This window comes from Amblyomma maculatum, chromosome 1 (assembly GCF_055883805.1).
Source record: "Amblyomma maculatum isolate TAMU_Amacu chromosome 1, ASM5588380v1, whole genome shotgun sequence".
Classification (NCBI taxonomy): domain Eukaryota; kingdom Metazoa; phylum Arthropoda; class Arachnida; order Ixodida; family Ixodidae; genus Amblyomma; species Amblyomma maculatum.
The window spans coordinates 236,717,285-236,739,331 of NC_139344.1; the positions used below are offsets into that span (position 1 = coordinate 236,717,285).

At 47.9% G+C, this 22,047-nt stretch overlaps 1 pseudogene; it reads right to left on the reverse strand.

Moving 5' to 3' along the window:
- Nucleotides 1–4,228: 4,228 nt before the first annotated feature.
- LOC146205961 (putative E3 ubiquitin-protein ligase HECTD2) lies at nt 4,229–20,977 on the reverse strand (annotated as a pseudogene).
- Between the last annotated feature and the right edge of the window lie 1,070 nt (nt 20,978–22,047).

Consider the following 22,047-nt stretch of genomic DNA (forward strand, 5'->3'; position numbering starts at 1 on the left):
GAACCACTCGCGCCTGTCAAAACCTCGTCGACTCTCGTTAAGTTCACAGGGAGTCCGGGAAAAGATAACGGAACAACGGTAAGTTCGGCCCCAGTATTAACTTTTGCAAACACTGGAGCAGAGTTATCACATACCTGAATGTACCGCGCTTTTAAACATGGCGTTCTAATCTCTCCCACAAACATTTGTCCCGTGTCCCCTTGCACTGAAAAACTCGTACCTTGCGTTCGTTACCTGTCGAAGTCTTGTAAGACAAAAGCTTTTAATGGCTCATACTGCTGTGGACAAAGTGTGTCCCGCTTTTGCGGCGGTTGTCGCGTGGCATTCCTTGGCGTGCGTTCAAGTGTGGGACTCCAGATGGCAGGAACGCAAGATAAGATGAAACTTTTGGAGGAAAGGCACAGTATCTGTCACACTTTCTCCGACAAGTGTCCGTTTGGATGGTACGCATAATAGCAAATTGGCTGAACTGAGACGTTAGAAAACCAATTTCCAAAACCTATCACTTGATCTTACGTAGGGTGAATAATCTCATTACCTGAAAAGGAAAATTAAAAGCCGACAGCAGGGAAATGTGCAATGTTTTCGGAATGTGTAAAACAATGAAAAGCCAAATTTATTTCCTGTATTCAAACGTCCTGCCAGGCATTTAGGGGTGGATTGTAAAGGTCACACAAGGAAGCGGCCAAAACACCACCATGTCCTTGCTGTACGCGTAGATTTGCGACAGTTGAATTTTTATTCTTATTTTGCCGTTCTGTAAGCTTTCATGGGCACCTGTACATCACATTGTATTAAGCCCTGAATTTGTTTCTGCTGCTGTCGCCTCTGTTTTATTTTCCTAGTCATGAAACACCGGGTTCTCAGTACTGAGAAATCCATCCCCAAGAAAACATCCTTTCATTTTTCGCCCTACTCGTCTGCCTCCACCACATTTCTTCTTTTCGAGGCAGAACTTACATACCCTGCCAGTGATGGGTGTCATGCCCAGCTGAAGAGAAGTCACGTCAAAACGTTGGCTTGTGAGCTGAGGTTAGCTTCGAACCTTTGTACACTTTTCTTTGATACTGTGTACTATCTTCTGCTGATAGCTATACCTGATCAACATAATTCTAATTATTTCATTCTGCTATTCAAGAAGCGCCTGCACGTTTGTTTCCTAGCTATGATTGCAAGTGCTTTAGCAGCAGCTAACGGAACACATTTCTGAACAGATCTGCGTCTCTTAAACACTAAGCACTATACCTCTCAGGTGGATGTGAAAACTTTTATTGTCCGGAAGAGCTGACACCGGAGTTCCGGTACCGCTCGCAGGCGTCCAGGGAGCCTGATGTCACCCTAAGTGGCAGGGGTTAGTAGACGAAGCGGTTCGCCGCTTCGGTTGCCAGACGAACAATGTTGGCCTGTGTCACCGGGTCTTCGCTATCAAGCCTGGCCTCCCATGCTTCTGTGTCTTTGAATAAATTGTATCCCAGGGAGTGGCTGCATTCCCAGAGGATATATTTTAGAGTTCCTATATCTTTAATGAATTTGCAGAATTGGTCCTGCGGATTTCCAATTTGCGTGAGGTATCTCCATCTGGGAAACATGTGGTTCTTGGCTTGCAGGCGGCGCCAGGTGACTGCCTCTGTGGACGTGAGGGACCTATCTGGGGATGGATATTTCCTCCGTCCTAACTTGTAGTGCTCGATGACTTCGTTGTAGGTCGCGAGCGTCTCGGCCTTAAAGTTAGGTTGACGCCGGCGTCCACCCCGGATAATGAGCGCTCGGGAAAGGGCGTTGGCCGCTTCCTGAGCGGGGGCCCAGGTTTGGGTGATCCTTCTTTCTATGTCGCTTTTCGTTAATATGTTCCACGCGTAGTGCGATATTTTGCCTTTGCAGAAATTCCTTTTTGCCGATTTGCTGTCACTGTTGATCGCCTTCGCGTCCGTACTAACGCACGCTAGGACGATCGCCGCTTTCTCCGCTGCCGTGGCGTCTACTGCGCTTGTATATATCTTGCCTTGCTCTATTCCGGACGCGTCGACTACCCCTGAGAAGGAGTTACCGTCATCGTCAAAAGCGGCGTCTGTGTAGGCAACCGTCTCGGGTGGTATTCTGCTTAGTTTTGTTACCAAGTGCTTGGCTCTGTGCTTGTGTCTTTCCTCATCGTGTTGTGGGTGTATGTTCTTGATTATCGGTGAGATCGTGAGGGCTTTCCTAATTTTGAACTCAATGTGGAACGTCTGGTATTTCGGGCCTCTGTTCCCTTGTGGTCCTACCCAGCTTAGAATTTCCTGTCCTGTCTCAGTTAGACTTTCTGCGTTCGAGTTGCGCCGTTCACGTTGCTTCCGCTAACTCCTCCTATGTGTTATGCACCCCCATTCACTCTAGTGGCTCGGTTGAGTCGAGGTTGGGAGTCCCAGTGCTCGTTTGGTGCATTTCGTTATTATGGCGTCTAATTTGTTTTTGTCTGCTTTTTTTATGTTACGGAATGGGGTTGAGTAGCGGATCCGACTCAAGATGAAGGCCTGGACCAGCCTCAACTTGTTCTTCTCATTTAGCCCTCTACCTCTGGCCGAGATTCTTCTAATGATGCCTACCACTTGGTTTGCATGCTCGTCTAGCTTAGCTGAGTCGTGGGATTGTTTCCTGTTTTGCTTATGAGCATGCCCAAAATTCGGATCTCATCTACTTGCGCAATTTCTTTCCCGTTCAATTCTATCGAGATACTGGGAGGAGACGCGTTGGCTGTCCTCGTCCGAGACCTGATGATTAGTAGTTCCGACTTCGTCGGGGAGCAGCTCAGCCCCTTACTTTTGGCATGGAGGTCTATGATGTCGGCTGCCCGCTGGAGCCTTTCCTCGATAGACGCATCGCGGCCCTCATTGAGTCAAACGTTGACGTCGTCTGCGTAGACGCTCGTTTTTAGCCCTTCGATGCTTCCTAGTTTGCTCAGGAGGTCTTTCATAACTAGATTAAATAGGAAGGAGGATAAGATGGCCCCTTGTGGGGTGCCCCTGTTTCCTAATTTAATCTCTTTCGAGCTGAGGCTCTGCATGTGTAGAGTTGCTGTTCTGTCTTTGAAAAATGATTTGACGTAATCAAAGGTCATCTTCCCTACTCTAATATCTCACTGGCCGTCAAGGATGGCCGAGTGGCTGACATTATCAAACGCTTTGGTTAAGTCTATGCCCAATATACCTTTCAGTATCCAAGCAATGTCGATGGTAGAAACGTTTGTCTCATATATACAAGAGCGCTTGTAATGCAGTTAGTATCAGTGTCGCCAGCACTACAAAAAACTGCAGTGCGATTGCACTCAACTGTCCAGCACTCTTGCCTCCAATGTTAGGCATTCATGTCGAGCTGTCATCTGGAACATCAACCACAAAAGAAGCTGGACACACAAGTCGGGCTACGACTTCGAGCAGTGAAGCCATCGAAAAGCTCAACCAGCAAGTTTGGCACTAGTGTCAGGCAACGATGTCGGGGAGAGAAGCCATCAGATAGGTTGAAACAACACCGTCCGGAACACAGAGTCTGTCCTGAAACTAATGAGGCTAGTTGTGGCTTTGCGCGTGTATTAGCGCATTTCGGAAACTTGTTTCGGGTAGTAGGGGGGAACCTTCAACTTCACAGTGTGACGAGTTCAATTAGCTTCGAACAGGCGAAGCGAGTGGACGGGCTTGAGCGTGCAAACCTGTTCCGTAACGGCGTCGAGGAAACTGAAGCAAACGTCATAACAGCGATGCATGGTGAAGGTTTGAAAAAAATACGAGGGTCTTCAGCAACTAAAGTAGTGAAAGGCGAGAGCCTGAGAAGTCTCACCTTGTCTAGCGTTCCTGCCATCTGTAATACCAAACTCGAACGCCCGCCAAGGAACGCCACGCGACAGCCGCCGCAAAAGCAGGACACACTTTGTCCAACCACAGTATGGGCCAATAAAGCCTTTCGCCTTAATAACAAAAACTAATTGTTTACTTATGAGATGCTTATGTCTTCCGTAACGACTGCGTTAATTCTTCTCCATTTGCGTTGCCTCCGTTTTAAGGAGGGAAAGAAATCACAATGCCACAGCCTACGAGATCAAGGGAAGATATATACTTTCCATGGGTTGTGCAATTCGCCTGGTAAGAAAAGCCGTACGACCCTACCACAGTAATCCCACATGATGAAATTCAGTTTCTTTGCGGACGAAGTTAGCATTAACAATATACAATAACACTTCTTCATACGACGACTATAATTACATTTCTGTGTTACTGTTCTGAGCCGATATCTTGAAAGCCATTTCCCCAATTCCGCCGACGGGTACACAGCAGCAGCCCGTTGCAAATCGGAGGAACTGCTTCTGCACGTCGGAGTAGAAAGACTTGAGTATGTCCCAAAAGTCCCTGAGCAAAAGAAACACACCACCGATAGATGTTTGCTCAAGAAAACACTTGTAAACAGCCATTGAAGTAGGCTTTAGGGCTCCTTCAGTTTTTAAAGGCGATGATAACTACTACCTTTTTCAAACTTTTCGTTTACCGAATTGTTCTCCCTATGAGTAGTCTGCCCAATACTGGGATTTACAAAAAAAAAAAAAAAAAAAAAATACGCACTAGAAGTATTCGTTTCCACCAAAGATATGTAGCTGTTTATGGACAACTGAAACCTCGCAGAGCCTTAGCACTGAAGGTTTTAGAACATTTTGAAGCAGTGATTAATCAAAATTAAAGCATGTCTCCTTTTGCGAGATCATAAATATACTAAAGCGCTTCGTTTGAACACTGCTTGATAGGAAAATGTTTTTAGAAAGAACAACACTATTGCTAGTTTCCTGCACATTGTCTAATATAACGTGGCACATAATGCTTCGACCAGCTTCAAATCCCGACAAAAAAAAAAAGAGGACCGATTATTTAGTTCAAATAATTTTTAACCAGTGCACACATAGTTATTTAATGCACAATACATTATGGATGACAATAAAAAGGTATACACTTCATGAAAATAACAAGTCATACATGACGATGTACCGTGCTAAGCTAATATATGACCACATGACTAACTACTCACTTTGTCAATTACGCGCCATAATTAAAGTTAATTATAAAATTGTGATGAAAATTTAACTTAATGCTACAGAATCAAGTCATATATTGTCGGATAGCTTATATCGAGTATAATTAAAAACAGCAATTGCGGGTCTTCACTACTTACTGATAATTAGTTCATTGTGATTAATTATCTAACTTTACGTCACCACGTCAAGCCATATCGCTGAAAAGGTTTCGATGAGTAGCATCCAAAATCAAACGCTTAACACCCCAAAAGCCATGTAAAACCGAGCTAAAGTTCCTCTAACTTCGTTTCAAGCATGGTTAAGCCGCTGCCACTTTTTATTCATTTATTTCCACTGTATTTCCCACAAAATATTGTTTCTCCTTTTTCATTCTCGTCAATTATTTATCTTGTTCTTCAAAAGCAAAAGAAATTCGCTCCAGCTGACAGCAGCATGGCGGGCCGGAGCACAGGGAAGGCTTTTTTCCATCATTGCAGGAATGGTGATGAAGGAGCCGTGCTTTCATTGCTTATCGATGACTAGCCACTGATGGACAACCTGTATAGATTACAATTAGGCAGGTTTAACCTTCCACCAAGAAGCGCAACGAGTTTCACGTCAGCTGTGGAGGTAGCTCATTTCGTCGCGCTGGATGGTCATATCTTTGTGGAAGGCTGCACGAACGCGCTCCAATTGCGACGTCCGAGCTCTCCTTATCTGACCTTGTAGGTCACTGCTCAGGCGACGAGCCGTCGCACTATTTTGAGATGTCCTCTATCCAACTTGTAATGCTGAGTCTCTCTCTGGAACAAACGAGAGCATGTGGATATACGCTGTTAAGGCGTATTGCAGTTGAGGCTTGGCGAAGGACCCAAGCCTCAATGGCTTGGCGAAGGAATATTCCTTCGCCAAGCCATTGAGGCTTGGCGAAGGAATATTCACTGAGCAGTGACCTTGTAGGTCACTGCTCAGGCGACGAGCCGTCGCACTATTTTGAGATGTCCTCTATCCAACTTGTAATGCTGAGTCTCTCTCTGGAACAAACGAGAGCATGTGGATATTCGCTGTTAAGGCGTATTGCAGTTGAGGCTTGGCGAAGGACCGTGCGGATAATGGAGGCTTCCACCACATCAATCCGCGCCTGAACTGTGGGCCTCGCTTTTGAAGGTATTGGCTGCACTTGTCTGCGATCTTGTCACAGCTTGCTAGACGTACTGAGTAGGTGCTCTAGTATAAGGCGGAGGCCAAACAAAATGGTCGACACAGTAAGCACTATCGTAGCATTAACAGGGCTTGCTCGTCTTGCGCGTTTGGCAGATAGCAAGCACAAGAGACAAAGAGCAGCTGTAAATTGTCGTTTATTAATCGCTCCAAATTAAAATCGCGCGCAGATGAAAAGAAGATTTTAGGTGATCAAGGGCTTTTAGGTTTTTCAGGGGATCAAGGCTTTTAGATCTCTTTTCGTAATGTTCTTGCCCACGAACTCAGAGGAAGTTGTTACCTGATAATTGGTTCGTCTTATTCAAAGCTGTCGTACACGGTGACTTTTCGTAGTTCGTCCAGATCCAGTTTCGGACAGCCGCAGACGAGAATTTCCACTTCTTCAGGGCGAAGCATCTGCCGTTCAACGCAACGCAACCACGAATCATGAGCTCTGAGGTAATATATTTTTCTCATTCGTTGTGTTACTTACAATGAGCGCATTCGAAGCCCAAACGCTGTGGAATCCCAGATAGAAGGCTTTAAATGGCTGAGCGATGGCCTTGTTGAGGACCAAGTCCACGTACAGGTCTACGTATTCTGTGCATATGAGGCAAGTCGTAGTGCCGCTTATACACCAATAATTTTCCTGCGCTCGAAGGTGCGTTTGTGTACCAGTTCATTCAAATGTACGTTAGCTGATTCCCTTTTCTCTCTTCAAATCTATAAGCAGTTTATCACAAAACAAGTTATGACATGGTTGTTTACGTCTAGTGGTAGTTTTTGATACGTATATCACTTAATGCAGACAGCTGAGCCTGTTGGTAGTTTTGAGCACAATGAGACGAGGTACTAGCGTGGCGACAGAAAGACCAGAACGAGCAGACCGAGGACGGTCAAACATTCGTCTGCCAATCCTCAATCCTGACATCATTGCGCTCTTACCATGTCTCAGTGCTGTGCTTAAGGCTTAACGTTTAGCGCCTCACGTGGCCTCCATTAAGCAGTAATTCTATTGCATTGCCGTTCATTGCAAGCAGGGCCTCCACTGGGAAAGAAATGTGCCGCTGGTCGCATAGCTGCCAAAAGACCGCCGAAAAAAAGTGGGAAAGCCAATAATTGCGACAAAAGTCACAGTTCACTTAACAAAAATATTTAGTGATAAAAGTGATCGAAAGCAGCTGAAAAGTATAAAAGGAGAGGCGCCTCCATGGGCGTGTCACTCGTCTTTTGCCACAGGTGGAGATCAAATTCGAGGTAAAGGTATCAGCTTCTGATACCGTCGAATTCCCAACAGTGATTAGCTGCCCTTATAGATTCTCTGTCTGTCTTTCTCTCTCTCTCTCTCTTTCAATAATTTTGGGGACGATGGATTGCTCACCTGCTCTATTTTCGCTTGTAACTGGAATGTCCTTACCACCGTACTTGAGTGTGTGAGTTTTTACTTCTATATACTCTGCGACGGATACCTTTCAAGAGAAAAAAAGAAACAGTCGCGCCTGCATAGTTCAAACGCACGCAACAGATGGAAGAGCGAGAACGAATTATGCAAATGCTAGTTTTCTAGAGCTTTCAGTACATGAAAGTTCATACAGAAGTCCTCTTGAACGTTGCCTTCGTATGCCAGCAGCTCATTCAAACCCACAGCGACGTCCAGGACGCAGAAAGTGAACAAGATGGAGGCGTACACAGAAATAGCGCCTTGTTTTTTTCTCGTAAGGTCATGTGACATATGAGTCGTGCGCAAATATAACCAAACACATATTACGGCAACAAAAACTGAGGCGATGTTGACAACACCTCTGCGTAAGCGCAAACCATGATTGACCGGGGAATTTTTAGTTACAACCAGCGGATATTTTTCACAAAATGGACAGTCTATCATCCAGCATAAGCGAATCACGCCACGATGAGAGGAATGGCTCCTTGCGCCTGTGTTACATGGCTACTACGGGCTCTTGCGCTCATGTCGGCCGTGAGTGGCCACCAGAGTTAAAAGATTGCAGTACAAAATAGCGCATCGAAAAAAAAAAGGTGCCCTCAACTTCATCCTCCAGCTAGGTTTTCTCATTGCGGAACACATGCGTGTTGTTCAATGTTCTGATGTCATCCATATACGCAAGGAAAGCACTGAGAAGAATGCCACTAAAGTAGCCTTAGTGCACTTTTTAATTATACCGCACCCACGTGGCAGCAGAGATGACGTAGCGCGCATACCGCATTTACCCCTCATCTGTTATCGGCGTCTGAGCTCAAGCATTTGTTTCTTACTTCTTTTACTATGCATTCGTGACCGTGTTCTAGGCGAGGTTCTCCTGGTGGATGCAAGCATCGAAGATGTCATAACATACGCATAGACATACTCGCAGACATTTTGTGCAAGTGACGAGCCAACCAGACACACAAAATGCAACCACAAACAAAGAAAAAGAAGGCGGCCATTGCAAGCACATGCTAGCGCACAAAAGAACACGCACGAGAAAGGAGGCTACGAGAGCATTCTCTAAAGAAACTGAGAACGCGCCATAAAGAAAGGTGCCCTATGCATTCAAAAGTTATGTAAAAAAAAAAAAAAAGTTTCCAAGAAGCTTATTTCTGGTCATACCGAGAGGATATAAAGCATTCATTCAATAATAAAATTTCTCTCTCCTATGACGCCTTTTTTAAAAAAATGTTTGCTTAAGAGTTGACCGTGTTTGTATTACTCTGTCCGTCCCTTTCACATCGAACATTCATTACACCTATCTTAATTAATGTGCAAGCATTAGTAGATATTTTTAAGGAGTTTGTTGTTGACTTGTTCCTGAATTTATATCGTCCATTTGAAATAGTTATTTCTTCCCTGTGTAGACGGACGGACGAACGGAAGGACAGAAGAAGGTAGAAATGTATCCGTCGAATGCATTCCTGCTTTAGAAAAAGAGGCCATTGTTTGATGTCGATGAAACCTACACTCTTCCTGTAGCCACAGCGAAGAAGGCCAGGCAAGCTCCTAGGCTGATCTGTTTTGTCCTCTTTAGTGCACGCTAAAGTTTGATCTTTTATTTGCGTTCTTTTTTTTTTTTTTGCTTCATTGACCAGAAAATTTCGAGACTTGGAACATTGTTCAGGCATATGGCACACTCTCTCCTAAGGCACAGATAAACTATACAACACCTCGATTTAATGGCATGACGCATGACTTTATAACTAGTTGCTTATAACTATGTGCGCCTTTTGGTCCAAAGTCTTCAAGCCACTTTGCTTGCTTTTTTACGGTATAGTTTAGTTCGGTTCATGAGCTTTAATGATGCCCCACAGCACCCCTGGCTACGACTCATCGGTTTAGATCGTTTATGAGATTTAAAGTCGCAATTCCACTCAAAGACGCCGTAGTGAAAATCTCCAGAAATGTCGACCACCTGGTGTGCACTGACATCGCACAGTACACGAGCACCTTTCTTTTCGCTTACATCGAAAAGCGGCCACCGCGGTCGGGATTCGATTCCGCATACTTGCTTACAGCAGTCGAGCGCCTTAACCACTGCGCCACAATGACGGGGTGCGGCTCTGGCTATGAGGGACGCCGTATCAGTGGAGGGCTTCAGGTAAATTCGACCAGCTGGAGTTCTTTGACGTGAACTGATATCGTACAGTACACAACTGTCCTACATTTCGCCCAGAAAACACGTGTTGCAGGACTGCCCTGGTTATCAAAAGAAAATACCTTCCAAGCCATTTCACCACTTCAGTGCTTGGACTACACCGAGCAACGACGCACGGGCGCGACTCAAGCTGCTATCCCTCTGGGAGTTTGCACGTGAGGCAGGTACCGACATCCAAATGTGACCTCCCTGTCTCTGCCGCGTATTTCCAAACCATATCCCGTAGGCGCACTGGAGCAGAAGACGCTCTCAGCTAGATAAACGGCGATTGTTGCTGAAAGGTCTCTCTGAACGCCACCTAAAGGTAACATACTCACTGTAAGCGACGATTATTGCTGAAAGATTGTCTCTGAACGCAACCGAAAGGTAACATACACTCACTAAAGGCAGGAAATAATTACGGGGAAGGTAATTGTTTAGTGTAACCGTTGCCATACCAATTGTTACTGAAAGGTATCTGTGAACGCAACCTAAAAGTAACATACACTCACTGAAGGCAGGAAATAATTAAAGTGAAGGCAATCGCAAATAAAATATTAAAAAGAAATGCAACACAGATGTTTCAGTGGCATCAGTGCAGAGACGGGTGGTGTTAATGCATTGCGCCACAAAACAACGGGAACAGTGGCCTTTAAATGCGTTCTTATTCGTTTAGACAATATTTCTACTATTTGTCGCCAGGTGGCGCTGCTCAGAGGAATCACGCGCCAGAGCGTCGTCTGCTCGAGTGCTCCTACAGGATATTACATTACTCTCTCACATTCGGCCTCTATAAAAAAGCGGCTGGCGCGGACATGGTTAAACCCGGCTTTTCCGGTTCAGTAGTCAGGAAACCTAACCGCTGAGCAATCGGGACGGGTAAGGGGTATAGACGGCACTTAAGAAACTTCTTCAGAGCGAAAAGGTATCAGCGGGATGAGTTCAAGTGTTTTTCTCCCTCTCTTGTGATGCGTAACTTCGCGTTGACGCCAGAGCCAAAATACACAGGTCAAAAAGCAACCCTTTGGCCTTCGCTTGAGAGAAAAAATGATTGGGGCTGCCTGTTCGAAATGGCCCCATTTCTTGCATGATGTTTTCGAGAGACCCTATTGTTACCCGATAAAAATAGACTTTGCTTGGAACTTCATCTAGAACGACATCGACTGAGCTTGTAGCCGATTTAGACTAAAACGTATGGCTAATGGAAAACTGCACCCTGAAGTGAAGGGCCAAAGTAGTGGTTTTCTCTCGACGCGGCAAGCAGTTCACCATTTAGCAGATAGCGAATTATCTCCATAAAACGAACGCTGCTTCTGGAAACGATGCACAGAAACGCAAATAGCCTAGTATTTATGCTACTTAAGGTTTACACGGGTTAATACTATAACACAACTCAAGAAAAAGGCGGTGGACAATAATATGAATCAGTAAGATGTGTTGTCGGCCTAGTTGGTGCAGTGCTTCAGACATCTTATAGTAGCGCGAACAAAAACACAAGACAGGGTACAGGACGAGCGCTAGGACGAAATAATATGAATTATTGTCGTATTGTGCGTTCCACCATCTACCCTATCAAACGCTGTTCTAAGAGTTTTTGCATACAATACAAATTACCAATAACATGCCGGCGGGGTACTTTTAAACATTCAAAAGCTGCCTCTCCTATAGGAGGTTGCCTGGAAGAGTTCCTTCTCGCACATAGCCGTGCAGAAAATGTTGCTTGTCAAATTCAAGACCAATATCAGTAGCTATCAACGACATCGAAAGAATATGGAGCTCTATACAGTTTTCAGAGGTAAAAGCTGTTGATAAATATTGGCTTTACTGCTGGCAGGCATCCTGCCGGCGCCCACACTGTACTGAGATGTCCCAGTGGCAGACAGCAACTGTGGCAACTGTGACTGTCGGATGAAGACTGTAGCACCTAAAGTTTCTATTCTATTCCAATGACGTAATCGAGACCATTTTGATATAAGCACACTCGGAACGTCAGATATTGATTATGCACAAATTAGACAAAAACTTATCACCAAGTTCCTCATCGTATTCCTTCAAGCAGACATTTCTTGACATTGTCGAAATGGAGTCAAGTTATCAAAGGATAGTCATTCAGTGGAGCATTCAACGGCTGGTCGCCTAGCTCTTCCTGGACTCCTTTCAGACTGCCGCGGCCAGAGGGCGGGAGCGCACGCGGTGCATCAACAGTATCTCCCTTGTTCGAGAAGGCTGGAAGCCCGTCGCCATGTACTCCCTCTTCATTGATGCCACCACGGCCAGGTGGAAGAAACGCACGCGGTGCATCAACAGCATGGCCTGTCTTAAATACGACAGTAAGCTCGCAAACATATACCTTTCAAATAACGCCACCGCGGTCAGGTGGCAGAAGCGAACGCGGTGCATCAACAGGACGCCCTTGCTGAAAAAGGCTGGAAGCTCGCCGCCATGTACTCCCTCTTTATTGATGCCACCGCGGCTAGTTGGCATAAGCGCACGCGGTGCATCAACAACACGGCCTGTCTTGGAGATGACAGGAAGCTCGCCGCCATGCACTCCCTCTTCATTGATGAAACCACGGCTAGGTGGCATAAGCGCACGCGGTGCATCAACAACACGGCCTGTCTTGGAGATGACAGGAAGCTCGCCGCCATGCACTCCCTCTTCATTGATGAAACCGCGGCTAGGTGGCATAAGCGCACGCGGTGCATCAACAACACGCCCTGTCTTGGAGACGACTGGAAGCTCGCCGGCATGTACTCCCTCTTCATTGATGCCACCGCGGCTAGGTAGCATAAGCGCACGCGGTGCATCAACAACACGGCCTGTCTTGGAGACGACTGGAAGCTCGCCGCCATGTACTCCCTCTTCATTGATGAAACCGCGGCTAGGTGGCATAAGCGCACGCGGTGCATCAACAACACGCCCTGTCTTGGAGACGACTGGAAGCTCGCCGCCATGTACTCCCTCTTCATTGATGCCACCGCGGCTAGGTAGCATAGGCGCACGCGGTGCATCAACAACACGGCCTGCCGTGGAGTCGACTGGAAGCTCATCATATACCTGTTCATTGACGCCACCGCGGTCAGATGGGAGAAGCACACGCGGTGCATCAATAGGGTGACCCTTGCTGAAGAAGGCTGGAAGCTCGGCGACATGTACTTCCTCTTCATTGACGACACTGCGGCATGATGGCACAAGCGCACGCGGTGCATCAACAGCATGACCTGTATTGAAGACTGGAAGCTCGCCGTCATGTACTCCCACTTCATTGACGCCCCTGCGGTCAGATGGCAGCAGAGCACGCAGTGCAGCAACAAGGCGACCCTTGCTGAAGAAGGCTGGAAGCTCCGCCCCATGCACTCCCTCTTTATGGACGCCTCCGCGGCCTGGTGGCAGAAGCGCACGTGGTGCATCAACAGGGCGACCCTTGCTGAAGAAGGCTAGAAGCTCCGCTCCATGCACTCCCTCTTCATGGACGCCACCGCGGGCAGGTGGCAGAAGCGCATGCGGTGCATAAAAAGGGCGACCCTTCCTGTACAAGACTGGAAGCTCCACTCCATGAACTCTCTCTTCGTGGACGCCACCGCGGACAGATGACAGAAGCGCACGCGGTGCATCAACAGGGCGACCATTGCTGAAGAAGACTAGAAGCTCCGCGCCATGCACTTCCTCTTCATGGACGCCACCGCGGCCAGGTGGCAGAAGCGCACGCGGTGCATCAACAACACGGCCTGTCTTGCAGACGACTGGAAGCTCGCCGCCATGTACTCCCTCTTCATTGATGCCACCGCGGCTAGGTGGCATAAGCGCACGCGGTGCATCAACAACACGGTCCTTTTTGAAAACGACTGGAAGCTCGCCTTCATACACCTTTCCATTGACGCCACCATGGTCAGATAGCAGAAACGCATGCGGTGCATGAACAGGGCGACCCTGGCTGAAGAAGGCTGGAAGCTCGGCGGCATGTACTTCCTCTTCATTGACGACACTGCGGCCAGATGGCACAAGCGCACGCGGTGCATCAACAGCATGACCTGTATTGAAGACGACTGGAAGCTCGCCGTCATGTACACCCTCTTCATTGACGCCACCGCGGTGAGATAGCAGGAGAGCACGCGGTGCAACAACAAGGCGACCCTTGCTGAAGAAGGTTGGAAGCTCCGCCCCATGCACTCCTTCTTTATGGACGCCTCCGCGGCCATGCGGCAGGAGCGCACGCGGTGCATCAACAGGGCGACCCTTGGTGAAGAAGGCTAGCAGGTCCGCGCTATGCACTTTCTCTTCATGGACGCCACCGCGGCCAGGTGGCAGAAGCGCAGGCAGTGCGTAAAAAGGGCGACCCTTGCTGTACATGACAGGAAGCTCCACGCCATGAACTCCCTCTTCGCGCACACTACCGCGGACAGATGAAAGAAGCGCACGCGGTGCATCAGTAGGGCGACCCCTGCTGAAGGCTGGATGCTGGGCGTTATGTGCTTCCTCTCCATTGATGACACCGTGGTGACGTGGTAAAAGCGCATACAGTGTATCGAAAGGGCGACCCTTGCTGAAGAAGGCCAGAAGCTCCCCTCCATTTACTCCCTCTTCATTGAAGCCACCGTCACCGCGGTCAGGTGGCAGCAGCGTACGCGGTGCATGAAGATGGCGACCCTTGACGAAGACTGGAACGTCGGCTTTATCTACGTCCTCTTCATTGACGCCACCACGGCCACATGGTAGAAGCGCTCGCGGTGCATCAACAGGGCGACCGTTGCTGGAGAAGGCCGGAAGCTCGCCGCCTCGTACTACCTCTTCATTGACGCCACCGAGGCCAGATGGTGGTTGGCATATGTTGGGCGCTGCAAGATCGCAATCATTAGCAATATCAGGATTGAGTGCCTGGGTCTGGAGAGACTCCCGAACGCGCTTGAGCTCACCCAAGAGAAGAGAAACTCCTGCTTCCGTTGTTTTGAGGAAGAGTGCCTCGATGTAAGCGGCCAGCTCAAGGAAGTGGTTCCAAGGCGAACGTGCTTTCATCTCAGAATTTTGCGACCAGTGCTGCGCCGCCGAAATACGGAAGAGAACAGCAGCTTCCTATAGAGAAGAGACGCTCCCTTTGCAGCGGCTGTACTTCGAACTCGTTCGCTGCGTTTGGTTCCAGATGGTAGAACTGTTGCGCTATACCTGCAGTCGAAGTCCTTTCCGGTAGCCACCTGCGCCCAGTTTCCGTGAAAGGAGGTAGAGAAGCGTGACTTCACTGACCTGGAACGAGAATTGAGTGTGCAGTGAGGACTTCGTTCGGTGCCGGATGGCTGAAGATGAGACGCAAGCCTTGCATGAGCCCTAAAGAATATTTACCGGGTGCTTCTTCTTATCTACGTGGCAGACGCCGAGCTCAGTTCGTGAGCGAGCGTGTCGCGCGGTATCACGAGAGTGCGAGCTTTCCTCATTTTTTTCTTCATCGCCTTGCTATCGGCGGGGCGTGGCTTTTTTTTTTCTTTTCTGCGCCGGAAACCATTTTATGTACTGGTTTATAAAAAGAGTGCTATTGTACTGGGTATGCTTAAAATTCATATAGAACGAACCATTGACACCGCTGTTGATTACTCAGTCGCTAGGGTGACTGCTGATCCCGAAGGCGTGGGTTCGATTCTATAAACGAGGCGGTTGCGACGGCGGCAAATCGCAAGACGTCGTGTGCTTTGAGATGCGAGTGCTTGTCATACAACCCCCAGGTGGTCAAAATTACCCGAGTCCTCAATCACGGTGCCTTTTTTTTATAGCCAATGTCACTTCAGTATTTTAACTCAATATGCTATACAATGCCAACTGACCACTTGATAATTAGTGCCTGATTTCTTAGCGACTAGCGAGCGCGTTTGCTGCTATCGCTGCCGCAGAGCTGCACAGTACTTTACAGGCGCAAGTCAGCCCAGTAAAGTGTTGATTTCAGCGCTACAACGGCTGTCTGTTCTTGAGTGCCCACGGCATTGCCACCAACACGTGACCGTATGAAGCAGTCTTTATGCCACATGCCCTTCTATATGCATCAACCTGGATTCCACTGCGCATCGGGAACAAACCATGCGACTTTATCCTCACGTTGTGCATAAATAGTCAGATGGTTTGCAGACTGCTCGATTTAAATCGCAAGCGGGAAAACCTTGATGAGGTAACTCCATTCATGGCTCTATGTGGTATAAAACCACTACCTTTGACATTCATCTGCACTGTGAACGACGGGTCCGCATAGACAGACTCCGAAACACTCTACCTTTATTCTACCTTTGGCATCTTTCCGTTAAATACCATCGCTATTATACCCAAATATATGCTATTCACAATTGGGTTTTTGCCGGTCATGTCTCTGCTATCCTTTATTGCAAGACCTAGAGCAGTGTTCGACGGGAGACTAAAACTTCGATTTGTCGTTTTAATTTACTAGCTTTCGTTTGCTCGACTGAACAATTCAGAAAGGCTGCAGTGAGCTCTAAGCATATATATTCAGTACAAGCCCAGACTTATAACGGAAAGAACAGACTTAGAGCTTATAACGGAAATGGGGTGTGGGAGACACGATAGAAGAGGAGAACGCTGGCAGATAATTTTGTCGCGTATGGACCAAGTTGCAGGCGCAACTTCAAGCCCCAAAATGGCTTACTGCCTACTCCTTGCCCCTCTTTTTTAATTAAAAAAGAACTTGAGCTTTAAAAAAAGCGAAGCAATGAGACCGGCCGTACCAGCCTTACCAGCATCACTTCTGCCAGGTCATCTATCGTGAACTTGCACATCCCGACGTATGAATTCTCAATGTTGTGCGGGACGACGGGAGGGTTGAGCAGTTTCTTGCAGCACGCCGTGGGAAAGTGGAGGTCCAGAATGATTGAGTTATAGACGGCGAGGCCCATTAGTTGCTAAATGTAAGGAATACAAGTTCGCTCTACGTAGTCAGCTACAGTTCGCGAGAGCTTGTTGCTAGTGATGAGGTATAGGCCTGTACCAGGCAGCGCACAGGCAACCAAGGTTCATAGTGCTTAAATGATATTCACAAGGCAGGCAAGAAAGACGAGACGAGCACTACAATCGAGATGAACAATCAAGCGATACTCGGTACCGACCATGTTTCTCAACAACGCATCCCACTTTGCGCACAGTAAAGGATATAACGCCTTTGAGGTTGTACTCTAGTAGCTTCCCGAGCTGTGTAGTGCTGAAAGTGGAGCACCTTGCTTTGTTGTTGTATACAAACACGGCTGCAAATATCAGTGAAACGACGAGTGGTAAGTGAGCAGCATGAATTAATCGCGTAATATTCGTGCTAACGTATAGCCACATATATCACCCACCGTAGTCAGGGCTGAATATCTGCCTGATAAGCAGCAGAAACCACTATTTTGTGAGCCTTCCCATGTCCAGCCCTGGATCGCCCACGAAAGTAACTTTGTTTTTTTTTTAATCAGATCCCTCTGTTTCCGGGCAATCTGAGGCAGCGATAAGATGGGTGTTGTTCCTAGTTATTCTCTGGCCTCATAAAATTCTTTGTGAACGGTGCTCAGTCGAAAGCACAAAAAGAAGGTAACATAGTTGCTTGCTCACCTCGTTGAGGGAGTCCGACACGAGATGAGAGCGTCTAACGTTCAGGTTGAGAAAGAACAAATCAATATCCGGCGCATGGTGGCTAAGTTCGCGGTTCAGCAGGCTCCTCTGTGGAGGATGAAAGAGTTAGAAGTATTGCAAAAATGAATATATAAATAATGTGAGGGTAAAGCATTGCTTGAACCTAGTGACAGAGCGAAAGCTGTGAGTGTTGCAGCGATAGCCTCTGTAACACCGCCTTTTCAATCCGCGGGTTTTTATTTTATGATTTTTCTTAGGTTGTGGGGAAAGGAAGGCGTAATCTACTTTTAGATGGACACCACGGAATGGTGGACACCTACACATAAACAGGTCAAGGTCGTTTTCGTTTTTTTTTTTTCGCTTGTAAATTATACATTGGTTTATAAGGAAGGACAGGCGCAGTATCTGCCAGACTTGAAGGAAGGGAGGAAGGTGGAAATGAAAGCGGAAAGTGTGAAAGAGTTCCCGTAGTGAAGGGCTACGGAGTAATTTCGGCCACCAGAGGGCCTTTAATGTGCGCGGACATCGCACAACAGAGGGCTGTCTCTCCGTTTCCGCTAGGTTTTGGAGAAAGGAAGGCGCAATATACTTTTGGGTGGACACCACGGAATCGTGGACACCCACATTTTTTAGGTCAAGGTCACCTGAAGGTCAAATCTAAGTGCCACGCTACGACCGCCTCTACCTAGCGTAGTGAACCTTTCTCTTCATAACTTCCATGCTTTCTGTCCTCTTCTAAGGTGAGGTGAAGGTGATAGTTTTACCTCCTGCCCCCCCTGCTCAGCCTCCTTTCCCTACTTCGATTCCAAGGACCACCGGCCTAACGTCCTCCCTGACCAGATTTGATTCAAGAAATATGCGGAAAAAGTCCACTGTGGCCTTTCTCCACGTCGCAACATGATAGAGAAGAGAAGCGTGCCTATCAGGAAGCGTGCCTATAATCGTGCAGAATCTCGTTCATTTTAGCGTGCGGGAACAGTTAGCGAGAGGAACGTGAAAAGAACGCCGCGTGCCTAGACTAAAGCAGGCCTAGCCGGGTTTTACCATAACTTAGTACAGCTGTCTCTGCGAACGAGTACATGATGTTCCAGATCTATTAGTGTGCTTACCCTTGCGTTTAATATCATCTGCTGTTCCGAAACTCGCTGTAAGATGGATTTCTTGGCTACGATGCTCAGTTTAAAAGGGCACCGGCAGTACAAAAACCTACAGGAAAGTATGAACCTGTTAGGCGGAATTGTAACACCATGCGAAAATTTGAGCCCAAAATATTTATACGCTTTTGGACATTGTTAGCCCGAGCCACACATAATTTTCGTTTCTTTATTTGCTTTACCGGCAACACACGGATCATGGTCACTGTTTAGTCGTTCTCCAAGGTAATATGAGTGATTCATTTTTAGTTGTCCTCTCTGACAGAGCATCATTTGGGCCTTTATGTAACAAGTGCTGAATGTTTTCAGGCGCAAAATCTGAAAGCAACAGGTGGCCCTTAATGGCTGTCTTTTTTTTGTTCTTTTTTTTTTTGTCCATGTCACCCTACTTATAACGTCTTTGTTTTCCAAGGACCTCAAAAACTACCTGCAGTATATAATGATATCAAGAAAAAAGTTTTATATGTGTAAAAATGCCGAAAATAATTTACTTGGTGTGCTTGCCGGGAGACATGCCACCGTTAGTACTCAGACATCAGGTCGATATGGTCTAAGGCACTGTTGTAGAATTCGGTGTAGTTCAAAATGTTAGGATTCTTCTTCTTTGCAGCATCTGAAACATTGAAAGCAGTCAATAGATTATGCCACGACGACCAAATGGAAATATCAGTGCGATGGTGTCTGTTCCTTAGGATTTATCTTTCGACTTGCGCGTTCCTGTTGCACCGCTCGCTGCGTTGCCACATTGCTCGAAGGACATTAAGACGTCTGGGTGATATTGCAACGCAAGGTATTGAGAAATGGACCTTTAATACTGTCGCATTAAAAAGTGCGGTGCAGGGCAGTTCTCATCGAAATACTACGTAGCCGCAAGCGAACACATCGGCGTTTTATTACGATAGCAATACTGCGCCAGGTTTCGAGCCGTCGCGTAGGCCCGAGGAGGACATGCTTGACCTTGAACAGCTGAGGAGGAGGACACGCAAAAAAAGAAGGCTGGAAGCTTACGCTCTCGCGTCATACTCTTAAAGGATGAGCTTAAGTGTCCGCAATAGTGTAGCACCTTACACTGATAGGGCGTAATAGGAGAATTATGTAGCAGGTAAAAGAAGCTTATGCCGTTGCTATCGCAATTCAACTAGGATTAACCAGAGTTAGAATACAACTAATTTTTGTTTTCGGTGAAAAGATAAGTGACGTAATATTGAATCGCAGTTCACAGCAAAGGGTTTGTACCCACTCAGGATAGGCCTTTATTCAACCCGCTAAGGCAGTAGACCGACAGGTATTATATTTGTAAGCAAATGCCGGTTCAAGATAAACTATATCCTCCACACGGCCCATTCATGGTCAGTTTCAACCGAAGCCCGGAAAGTTGGCTTCGGGTTGGTTCTCCCGCTGGGCACAGTGGGAAGGGAGCGGTCCAGCGGCCGCCATCAAGGTGGCCTCCGTGTTTAGAATTGGCCGCACATTCCGCCAAATTAAAGAGCACGTGATCACTCCTCGCATTGACCGTCCTGAGCGAAGCGGTCACCTAGCAACCACAACGCAGGCGCTCGCTGTCGGCACGAATGAACCCAAATTCATTCGCCCTGGGCCCGTATTGCGAGTTTTCGTCGTTGTCGAAGTGTCGCTATATCACGTGACCTCGAGTAATCTGATTGGTCAATCAGCGGGATCAGCCGCCGGATCGGTGGCTGGACACAGGAGTCGAACCATCTTCAAGAAGTGGCTTTCGCGATGATGGTGCGACCAGCCATCATGGGCTGGCTGCGGTCAACGGTGGTGGTGTGCCTCCCGCCGACTGCGATGTTGGCTCAGTCCAGCTGTCCATGCCGACCGGCGGGCTCCTCAGCTGGCACCGAGTTAGGCACGGTGCGACCAGCCACCATGAGCTGGAAGCGAGCAACGATCCCGTGCCTCCCGCCTAGTGCGACGCCGTAAACGTCCAGATGTCCATGCCCACCGGCGGGCACCTCAGCTGGCACCGAGGCAGGGATGGTGCGACTATCCACAATGAGCTGGATGGAGTCAACGATCACGTGCCTCGCGCCGACTGCGACGCCGTGAACATCTAACTGTATATGCCACCAGGAGGGCCCCTCAGCTGGCTCCGAGGCAGGGACGGTGCGACCAGCCACCATGGGCTGGACGCGGGCAACAATCGTGTGCCTCCAGCCGACTGAGACAGCGCCTATGTCCAGCTGTCCATGCTGATCGGCGGGCTCCTTAGCTGGCACAGATGCAGGATTAGACGCCGCAGAGACATCGGAATGGGAACAGTGGGCTTTGCCTTTACAAGGGGGAGCCGACAGGGACAAGGTCGAGAACCAGGTGGGCGAGGTAAAAATACGCGCCACGATGGCGCTGCAGGCCATACGCAGTAAAAAATTAGAGGGTTTCTAAGATGTCCCTTAAGAGGAGAATGGCGAAAGCCTACCCTTCCTATCTTATAATTTGCCTCCCATCGTTAGCCTCTTGTCGGTATTCGTTGCAGTGATGCACATAATTATATTGCCGCGGAACCTTCAAATCTGTATTTGTTGTTTTTTAACAGACGCCGGCACGCAGCCTTATCACTCGGATTCTGGATCGCGTATCAGTTCCCTATTCTTTGTTTGTTAATGCTCGATGTCGCGAGTCACACCTTATCAGATTCATTGTAGCCCAAGATGCACCGAGATCTATCTCGAAGGTTCCGACCACTCGGGTGTCTTTCCACAATGTTCCAGCCCGTGCTGGTAGCTGTTTGCGATGTAATCTAGGTTTTTCTGAGCAGCCTTTAAATTGAGCGTTGACGAGTGCGACGGGCATTCTTTGTTCGACGATCGACGAGCACATTTGTTGCTATCGCCGCCGCCGAGTTGCTTAGTTCTTTTGCGGGCGCAAGTCAGCCCAAATAACGAGTTAATTTCAGTACCATCAAGCCTGAGTCTTCCTATGGCGTCGACAGCCTTGTCACCACTACGTGACAATATTGCTTTACAGGAAAAAGAAGGCGCAGTATCTATCACACCTTCTCCAGCAAGTGTGAGTTTGGACCGCGCACCATCGCTTCTGTCGCGGGGCGTTGCTTGGGGCGCGTTCAAGTGTGGCATTGCAGATGGCAGGGACGCATCCCGCCTCGGCCAGTCAGAAAGCCGCAAAAGCGGGGCACACTTTGTCCCCGACAGCCTGAGGCAGTAAAGGCCTTCGCCTTAATAGCCACCGTGCACTGGGTTCGGGTTGTCGTAGCGGCGTCCGGCCGCTATCAGCTTGAGCATCCAAAGGAGCGGAGACGCATCGTCAAGCAGCGAGGCCCGTGTGCAAGCCCAGAGCGAAAGACTGGTGTCTTGCGGGTGTCTTGGGCTTACAGTCACATGACTGAAACCATATTCAACAGCAAAACGTTCAAACTCAGTGCATGAAAATTGTTGTCCATTATCTGTCACTACCATCTCCGGGATGC